At 31.3% G+C, this 10,715-nt stretch overlaps 1 pseudogene; it reads left to right on the forward strand.

The window, feature by feature from the left end:
* Positions 1-8,271: 8,271 nt before the first annotated feature.
* LOC126032861 (uncharacterized) lies at positions 8,272-8,447 on the forward strand (annotated as a pseudogene).
* Positions 8,448-10,715: the final 2,268 nt, after the last annotated feature.

A 10,715-nucleotide genomic window follows, 5' to 3' on the forward strand; every position in this document is an offset into this window, starting at 1 on the left:
ATATTTGAAACGTTTTTTGTGGTGCTTAAAGTAAAATATAATGAAATTAATGAATGTATGTAAATGATTTTAATCTCAAATATACATACATTTTAGAGCTTAGAAATAACCAAATCTATTTAATCCAATTGGAACAGTGAACTTTCATTAAGAATGAACTGTTGAAAAGTCTGTAAATATTTATTGCATTTTAATTTTAAGGGATACATAATTAAATTTTTTTTTTTTTTGGTTTTTGGGCCACACCCGGCGGTGCTCAGGGGTTACTCCTAGCTGTCTGCTCAGAAATAGCTCCTGGCAGGCACGGGGGACCATATGGGACACCAGGATTCGAACCAACCACCTTTGGTTCTGGATCGGCTGCTTGCAAGGCAAACGCCGCTGTGCTATCTCTCGGGCCCACATAATTAAATTTTTATATTTAAAATCAAAAGTTATGCTCAAATATACAATACTTCTAAGCAAAAAATATTTCCTGGAAACAATAAATCTTTTCCTATAATGTCATATATCCCATATCTGTGTTTATATCAAATCTATCTAAAACTCACATTAAATATTGAAGCCAGATCTAGATATTGGAACTTTAGTTAGAAAGACACAACATTTTATTGGGGTTGAGTATGCCTGATTTAATCTTTATTTTCAAAACCAATGGTCCAAAAAATTGGTACTTAGCAGATATCATCTTTTGATGTTCCTTCAATTGATCTTATTTATAGTTCATTAATTTTTTTGTTTAATAACAATAATGACAATGATAACTAACATCTGTGGAAAACTTACCTAGTCTCAGGCACTTATGTGAGCACCTTTACAAAGAACAGTTCTTATTTTTCACATTTTATATTGGAAAAAATTGAGACTGGAAATACTTGAACAGCTTGACAAAAAATGTCTCAGCAAATTGGTATCTTGAGTAGAGATTCAAACCCCTGCTTTCGAATTGGCTTGACTCCACGGGTCTGTTCATTTCAGTTCTTCCTTATAATATGTACAGATGGCACCTCTGGGGGGGAAGTGATAATACAGACAAGAAACAAAAGGAAATAAGAAAGACATATTTCTAAGTGAAAACTAGATGGAAAATATTTGCAGAAAGACCAAATGTTCACACAATGTCTATTTATTTATACTTTTCCCAGAGACTTTTAAATCTGGCAAGCTTACATGCCTGGGCATAAAATATATTGATTAAAATATTTATTTGATACAATTATGTGAGCACATGGAAGTACTGCACAGTGTAACAGAGAACATCTTAAACTAATACTAGAACACTTCAAGTAAAAACTCTTAGCTTTTTTTGCTCTCCTTTTCTCTCTCTCTCTCTCTCTCTATATATATATATATATATAGTATAAACACATAGTTTTTGTATAAGTATATATATATATACATATATATATATAAGTTTTTAAGACCTAACTAGTATTTTCACTCTTAACTGCTAGCTGCAGTTATATATAATATAAGCAGCCACTTATAGAAATATAGATCTTCTTTCAGGGCAATAACTCTGAACCTTTAACCTTCACTGCAGTGGGGAACAAAAATTTATGGATAGTCATTTAATGTATTTAATTGTTCTTGTGATAATAAAAATTCATTTCAAAAAATCAAAATCTAAACAAACTACTATAGAACCACTAGAAACTGAATTGCGGTTGTTTTTAAAAAACTATTAAATGTCGTCTAGTTCAACCTTTATGGGAAGTGATATGGAGATTCCTCCAAAAACTGGAAATCGAGCTCCCATAAGATCCAACTATACCACTCCTAGGAATATACCCTAGGAACACAAAAATACAATACAAAAACCCCTTCCTTACACCTATATTCATTGCAGCACTATTTACTATACCAAGACTCTGGAAACAACCAAAATGCCCTTCAACAGACGAATGGCTAAAGAAACTGTGGTACATATACACAATGGAATATTATGCAGCTGTCAGGAGAGATGAAGTCATGAAATTTTCCTATACATGGATGTACACGGAATCTATTACGCTGAGTGAAATAAGTCAGAGAGAGAGAGAGAAAAATGCAGAATGGTCTCACTCATCTATGGGTTTTAAGAAAAGTGAAAGACATTCTTGCAATAATAATTTTCAGACACAAAAGAGAAAAGAGCTGTAAGTTCCAGCTCACCTCAGGAAGCTCACCACAAAGAGTGATGAGTTTAGTTAGAGAAATAACTATATTTTGAACTGTCCTAATATTGAGAATGTATGAGGAAAATGGAGAGCCTGTTTAGAGTACAGGCGGGGGTTAGGTGGGGAGGAGGGAGATTTGGGACATTAGTGATGGGAATGTTGCACTGGTGATGGGTGGTGTTCTTTACATGACTGAAACCCAAACACAATCATGTATGTAATCAAGGTGTTCAAATAAAAAAAAACAACTATTAAATTAGAATTTTTATAGAATATAAAATTAAGGGACACATAATATCTTAATATAAAATTAAGATAGCACAGCAGTAAGGCATTTGTCTTGCATGCAGAAGAACAGTGGTTCAAATCCCAGAGTCCCATATTGTCCCTAAGCCTGCCCGGGCAATTTCTGAGCATAGAGCCAGGAATAGCCTCTGAGCGCTGCCGGGTGTTACCCAAAAACCAAAAAAAAAAAAAAAAAATAATAATGTACATGTATATAAAGTTAAAATCATTACAGAAAGTAAAACAACCTTACATTATCAACTTAGAACAGATTTCACAGTTTTATTCTGGTGGTAATTTTAATAATTATCATAAAGAAAAATTATTAGGATATAAAATTTTGACTGATATTAATGTTTACATGTAGCAATACTTTAAAAATATTAATTCATATGATTGCTGGAATCTTTCAAATTAAAGCTAACTTAAATACTAAAACCTTTAATTAATATTTACTGCTTTAAGTACAATACACTGTAAACATTCCACTTGATTTTGTAGTAGAAGGATTTAATTTTTTTATTAAGTGGGTTGTTGGGGCCATACCTTTCAGTGCTCCGCCATTATTCCTGGCTTTGTGCTTTCTGTTGCTCAATGCAGTGGTCAAGAGGACCCTATCATTTATGATCCAAGACTCATGATCCTGTCATGAACCTGTTTCTCACATGAAAATTATGCACTCTACACATTGATCTACCTTTATGGATCAAGGTCCAAGATTTTTTTCTACTGTAGAATTTCTAGATATTTGAACACTCACAAACACACACAAACACGCATGCATGCACACACACACAAACACACACACATACCTCTTTAAGGCATCCAGGTTGGGTTGTCTACTAGAATATTTTTTTTCTACTAGAATCTTTTATACATTGTTTATATATATTTAGAAGCTTTTGTGGGGGTTGTTTTAGGACCACACCCAGGGACAATCATGGATTATGCCTGACTCTGTACTGAAAAGTTACTCCTGGCAAGCCTTGTGGACCATATGTGATGTCTGGGATCAAACATGGGTTGAAAGCACACACTACCTATTGTACTCTGGCCTCATAGAATTATTTTTAATGTATATGTATTATTTTCTGCATCTCTTCGAGAGGTCCTTTGAGTACAAGTTGGTCAAGCATGTCACCTAGCAGTAATGTTTTATATATATATATATATATATATATATATATATATATATATATATATATATATATATATATATATAATATATATATTAAGCATTACCCACTTCAGTATGACAGCAAATACCATCAAAGCTTTGATGTTTCTACTTATCAAACAATCTTATGGAAGGCACATATAATATGAGATCCAACATGATCTAGGATGTATTCGCCGCTGGAAAATATTAAGTAAACTTCTAAAACAGATAAAAAATCTAGAAAATCATACAAAGTAAAGCCTATGAATAAAATTTAAGCATTAAAATTAATTTTAGGAATAAGAATTAATCAGTAGAGAAATTATAGTATTTCAATGACAATTGTAGTTCAATTTGTGTCTGTTAAGAGCAAGTCGGATAAAAATAAAATTTGATTTTAAATGAGAAATATTAAATTACAAAAGTTAAAAAGAGCTGGAGAGATGGTATAGTGGGTGATGTATGTCGCCAAACTAGGATTGATCTTCCTAAGCACATAAGTTCTCTTGTGACATGACAGTGTCCTGTGGCCATTAAGCCAGGAGCAAGCCTGAACACAGCCAATATGATCAAAAATTAATACATACATACACTATAAATAAAAAAAAACACTTTAAAATTAATAATAAAACAAGAAAAAGAGTGTTTACCTTTAAATGAGAAAAAAATCAAATATATTTGAAACTGAATATATAATTATAAAAATATTGCCTGAATTTATTAAAAGCTACACTTTTTTTTAAAGCCACACTTTTGTTAAGGAAAGCTACTTTCCATATATTTTATATTATACATATATTCCCCAAATAAAATCTCTAAATATAGGCTTTAAGGAAAATAAAAAATAAAAGACAAAAATCAACTGCACATATAATATAAAAGTCACCATAAATTCATGTTGAGATAAAAAGAGTCTTTAAAAGTTCTATAATTTATAGTTCTTTATTAGCTCTGTCATTGGTAAGTAAATTTGATTACCATATATTCATAATTTAAAATCTTTCTTTAGTCTATACATTTTATTTTTAGAAAACTATTCTAAAAGTAGTATGATGAAAGTAGTTTGTATTCATCTTTGTTCATTTACATTTAGTTGGACTAATAATACATTTTTTTGTCTATGATTTTGGGTCAAACCAATTATCCAGACTTAATACTGGCTTTACACTCAGGAATCACTCCTACAGATCCTGAGGTGGGCAGTTGGGTTTTGAGGAATCAAATATGGGTCAGTCACATGCAACATAACCAATGCTATCACCCTGCTCCCTAAAATAATGCGACTTCAAATAACTATTGTTATCAGCATAAGCTATTAAATTTTATGCCACTTAATTATTACTAATTAATAATTCATTGTTCACAATTAATACTTATATTACTTATTAATATTAAGTGCAGCTACATTGACCCATATAGGGTGTCATGTTAAGTGACAAAAATATCAAATAACAACTTAAAAATATTATTAAGCAAAGCAGAGTGGCAGTACAGTCAGTAAACATTTGCTTTGCCTGCAGATTAAACAGTTTTAGCTTCCCAGTATAACATGGTTCACCTGAGCATTATCAGGACGAATCCCAGAGTACAAAGACAAAAGTAAGCACTGAGCCCGGTTTGACCAGAAACTAAAATCAAACAAAGAAGAAAAAAAATGAATAATTAGAGCTACATTAATTTCACATATTACCTCACAAAATATGTTTACATGTTTAATATGTATTCTTTTTGTATTAAAATTATTGGATATTTTTCTCATTTTCAGATAATCATAATTTTAAAATATAAAATTAAATTATTTACATAAATTAAGGTAGTTCAAGTTTTCAAGAAGATTTTTTTCAAAAAAATCTAAAAATATATCAAATAAAAATTTAAATTACCTACTGATGAACAAATACTTAAGTAATAACAATTTCCTTCAATACAGAAAAATAATAGAAAATACAATTATAGGTAAAAAAAAGTGGTTGGAAACAAATCAAATAACATATATGACTAGAGGGGTTTTTTTTGTGCCAAAAAACTCAGCTTATACTTGAGTATATAGGTTAATGAAGGAAATCAGAACATACATATTATGATATTGTAACAGAAGAAATCATTTCGTAAATCTGAAAATAGGATCAATATGTGTCTATCTACTTAAAAAATCAACTGTTATGAAAGAAAATAAGTATCAATGTTCATAAAAAATATGCAAAAGATTTTATGGCAGAGAGATAACATAGGATTAAATTGCTTTCTGCTGATTAATCTATCCCTGGTATCTCCTATGGTCCTTTGGGCAGGCATTGTTGAGCACAGAGCCAAAAGTATGAACACTGTTGTATGCATTCCCCCAAAAAATATAACAAAGTAAAGTAAATAAAATTAAGACTGTCTTGGATACAAAATAACTAATAAATTATCTCTCTTATCAGGAACACTTTAGAACTCACATGTCTAGAATACTGAAAAATAAAGGTTACAAATTATTGGAAATTCATGTCTATGTCTTCTTTTTTATATCTACATAAGTGCAATCTATCTGTATATATTAAAAGAATATACTAGAAAAACAACCAATTAAAAGTAGCAATAAAATAGAATTTTAGATGCATTTGACAAAGATTTACAACAGGTTATATTATATATCCTGGGTCCTCTGAGAACTGTTTAGGAACAGATCAAATTATATAACAGAAAGGAGAGATTTATAGAGATTCAATAAATAAAAGAGAAAAGACTCTCAAGAATTGCTCAGGAACTCTGGTCTCACCACTGGCCAGCAAGCTCAATTTCTGTGTTCCAGTATCACCAGAGCCATCCTGGCCATGCTCAGTTGCCACCAGGCTCACACAAAGGTGCTGGACAAGGAGAATAAGGTGGTGGGAGTCCAACCTAGTTTCCTGTGCCCAAGAAAAATAGTTTATATAGTAAAAATATAAAATCCTCCTAATTCATTCAAATCCAAGGTAACCAATTACTCACCATGAGGACTTTAATTACATTTTAAATTTGAATAAAACAGTTGCAGTGATTATCCAAAACATAGGACAGCTGGTCAGAAAAGAACACAAGAAAACAACTTATAAGGAATTATATCTATTCAACACAAACTGTGTAATATACTTTTGAAAGGATAAGTTAGTTGGGGATGATGCAATAGTCTATACATATTCAATAGTTTTTCAGTGGAAATATTGCATATTTATGTGGTGAAAGATAAGAATACACAATTACAAAACACCCAGTATATGTACATAATAATACATTACATATATATAAATGACAGCAAATATGAGGTAACATGGCAGGAACAAGGGCCATGGACATATGGTGATGCAGAGCTATAATATATAATATACACATATATGTATATATATACCTGAACCACAGAACCAACAAAACTAAAAGCATGAAACCCAAAGTTCAATAATCAAAAATTTTAATGTGTTTATCAAAGATATTACAGTGAGTAGGGAACTTGCCTTGCTCTTGGTAGTTCTAAATTTAATCCTGATACCCAAGTACCCTATTCAGCCCTCCAAGCATCACCAGGAGTAATCCCTGTGCACAGAACCATCATAAGCCCTGAAAAACATGCCTATCAAGGAGGCAGGCAGGTAGGTAGGAGGGAAATCGTAGATATTGGTAGAGGGACTTTAACACTCAACTATAAATAACTTTGAAAAAATCACTGCCTTAATAAAAAAGTTTTCTTTTGAATGGCATTTGTTAGTTTCCAGAGATATATTCTCTATCTGATACCAAGAAAACAGTGATTATCAGTCAAGGTGAATCTTTTCAGCCAACTGGTTTCTTTGTTCTTTTTTAGGGTATTTGTAAGATTTTTTCATTTCAGTTAGAGTTGAAATAATGTGTTAGTGTAGTTATTTTCAGGAAGGAATTATCACATTACCCATATCATGAACCCAGGTCAGGTTGTTTTTGCTTTCTTTGCTCCAGAGTGAGGTTCTGTTAAGAAAAAAAGAAAAGGCTTAGGATCTGGGGGGACTTGTTACACAAGGCTTTGACCATAGATGTCAGTAATGAGAATGTCTAGTGCTCATCTTTCTCTATAAACATTAATGTGAAAACTGATGTCTTCACAATAGAATTCTGAGTAAAGGATTAAATTACCTAATAAAATACGGGAAGGAAAGACATGCCAAGGAGGCTAAGAAATTTAGAGCCATACTAATCTCATGCTCAATGCCCTGATACACAATTTGGAGAGAAAAATTGTCTATAAAGGACAGTGAAGAGTCAACTTCATTGTGGACTAAAGAGCTGACCAGTCACAGCATCATGTTGCATTGTGCTGCATGGCTCCTATGGGTTGTGTGAATTCAAAATCCAGGATACCTGATTACTAACTACAGTGTGCTCTCACAAATGCACGTCTAAATTTTTTTTAACTTTATTTAAATTCCAAGGTTTACAAAGTTGTTCATAATCCAATTGGTTCAAGTATTCAATATTTCAACACCTGTCCCATCACCAGTATAAACTTCCTTTCTTCTCTAGCATCAGTTTTTTACCTACTCCCAAGCCTACCTCCTTAGCAGACACAAAATAATTTTATATTGCTCATTATAGCAATATAAATATAGCAAAATGACTAAAGGAATTTTATCAAAAAATATCTCAGTAAAGTAACAACTTTAAAAACTGTATATCTCCAAGACTATACTTTCAGGGATCATTTCTATAGTATGTGACCAGAGAAGTTCTCTGATCTTGTAGAGCAACCGAAGCCACGAGGAGGAGTTAGACCTAGACCATCCTCTCCTGAGCGTGATCGTTCCTCCCTTCCTTTGTACGAGGTAGAGGGAGGGAGAGGATGCAGTCTGAGTGGTTAAAAAAAAATAAAAATAAAAAATAAAAAATAAACTGTTACATCTCACAATGGGAGTTGTGAAAATCATTGAGGATTTACTGAGTTGTTTGTTGCTTGGTGAGACTTCTGTGCATTGGTTTTGTTTATTGAGTTGGTTTAGTTGCTGCTCCATTTTTACCCATAAATCAGTAGTCCCAGATATCTTCCATCATTTTGAGTAAATTCTTTGACTCCTGCTTCTAGACCACCTACAATCCAATCCCTAGGTTACAATGGTTTAGAGATAGGATTAAGATTAGGACTAGGAATAGAGTTAGAAAAAAAAACCCACAAAATTAGAATTCAAATTTATAGGGTTATATAACCTAATGGTAAGTAATGGCTTATGAAAGTGTTTTCTGGCTTTTAATTTCACTTATTTTTAAGTTAGTTTTCCATGATCAAAAGTATATAATATGTAGAACACTATTATATTAGTATATTAACATACATTAACATAGACCATATAAAAAGATCATATTGTAGGTAATAGAATATCATGAGGCTATATGAAAATTCTCAGTTTAAAACCATCTTCACTGACTGACAAAACATAACAAAATCATTATTAACCTATTGGGAATTATCACAGAATGCCCTGGCTCTAGTTTATAATTAACAAATTAGAATGACAATAGTACGTTAAAATATTTACAAGGACAAAATAATTTTAAAAACCTTGATTAATTGCAGAGCAGGAAGGTCTACCAAATTCAGAGAAATACACAAAATGAACATTCCAGATGAAAATTTATTATTCATAGTAAATGACAGACTAAAATGCAGATGGTAATTATAAAAAATAACTATAGTACATTTTAGAGTAAATGTCCTACTCTACAATGAAGGGTCAAATTTCCTACAAGAATTTTGACGCAAAACCATTGATAGGCTTTTGTGAGAATGACCCGAGCAAAAGCATAATAGTAATAAAATATTTAACTTGATAGCATTTCATAACAGTAGAGTTTTCCCTTATGGATTATCAACATAATTTGACTAGTTTTATACATTTAGGAATTCTGTTGCCACTCATTCTGTTTTATTCTTGTTAATTTAAAAGACTTAAACACATTACATGTTTTGATATTAATAATATGGAATAATTAAATATGAAACCAAGATTTTAACTTTAGAATTATCTATGCTTGAGTTTTCTCTCTAATTCTTGAAATCTTATGCCAGTATAAACATAAATCCGTTTAAAATTACATTTCAGAGTGAATATTTTCAATAAATTGGGAGTGTGAGTTATATTTTAATTGTGAATTAAAATGTATACTTCTCTCCAATAATAAGTCCATTAGCTGAACTTCAGTATGAAATATCCTTAATGAACTATTATTACCAATGAACTGTGTCTGTAGAGATTTTGTATGACTTCAAATTCAAGGATTTAAAGGTCCTTGAAGTTTCTACTCCTGCTCTTTCTGAACTCTTGCAAGAATCTCAGGACAGAATGTTTCAGAATCAATGTAATGAAGAGAGATTATGTGGAGAAAGAAGATCAATTGTCATGACCTTGCCAGCAATTAGAGTTAAGAACTCACACATGTGGCATGTCGAGACCAAACAACTCACATTGATACAATCAATACAACTAGTGTCTAAAGGCTGCATGAGTTCAGTTCGTAGGATGCCCAGCACAAAATAGCTGTCCAGTTTGAAGGGTAACCACATCAAAAACCTATATAACCATGAAGGAACAGTTATTGTTTCAAGCCACTGAATTTTGGGGTAGGCAATATATATAACTATAACTGATGGTAAAGCCTTTTTAGACCATCATGATTTCAGACTTTCTAGCAGAAAGATTTATATGAAGGAAAAAATACAGTCTGTTCTCATTATAAGACAGTTTAGTGATCTACTAAAAATAAATCTTTATTATTCCTAAGTGAATTTTAAGTGGATAAATGCTCAGTTGGGCAATGAATTATATATGATGCTAATGCACAATTTTTACATGTATGCAATCTATAGTTATTAAATATTACTCATTAGGTAATTTGTGGTTAAGAACATTAATATATTTATAGGTATATAATAAAAATAAATAATATTTCTATTATCATCAATACAAAATAATGACATAATAGTGGTATCAAATTAATAAGTCATAGTCAGAACTATCACAATAATAAATCTATAAACTTGGTTAAATGGCCAATGAAAAAATACTAAAGAATCACTGTATATAAGTATTTTATATAAGTATTGTATTTATTTTCTTGCTTTCCTATGAAAA

Source organism: Suncus etruscus, chromosome 16 (genome assembly GCF_024139225.1).
Source record: "Suncus etruscus isolate mSunEtr1 chromosome 16, mSunEtr1.pri.cur, whole genome shotgun sequence".
Classification (NCBI taxonomy): domain Eukaryota; kingdom Metazoa; phylum Chordata; class Mammalia; order Eulipotyphla; family Soricidae; genus Suncus; species Suncus etruscus.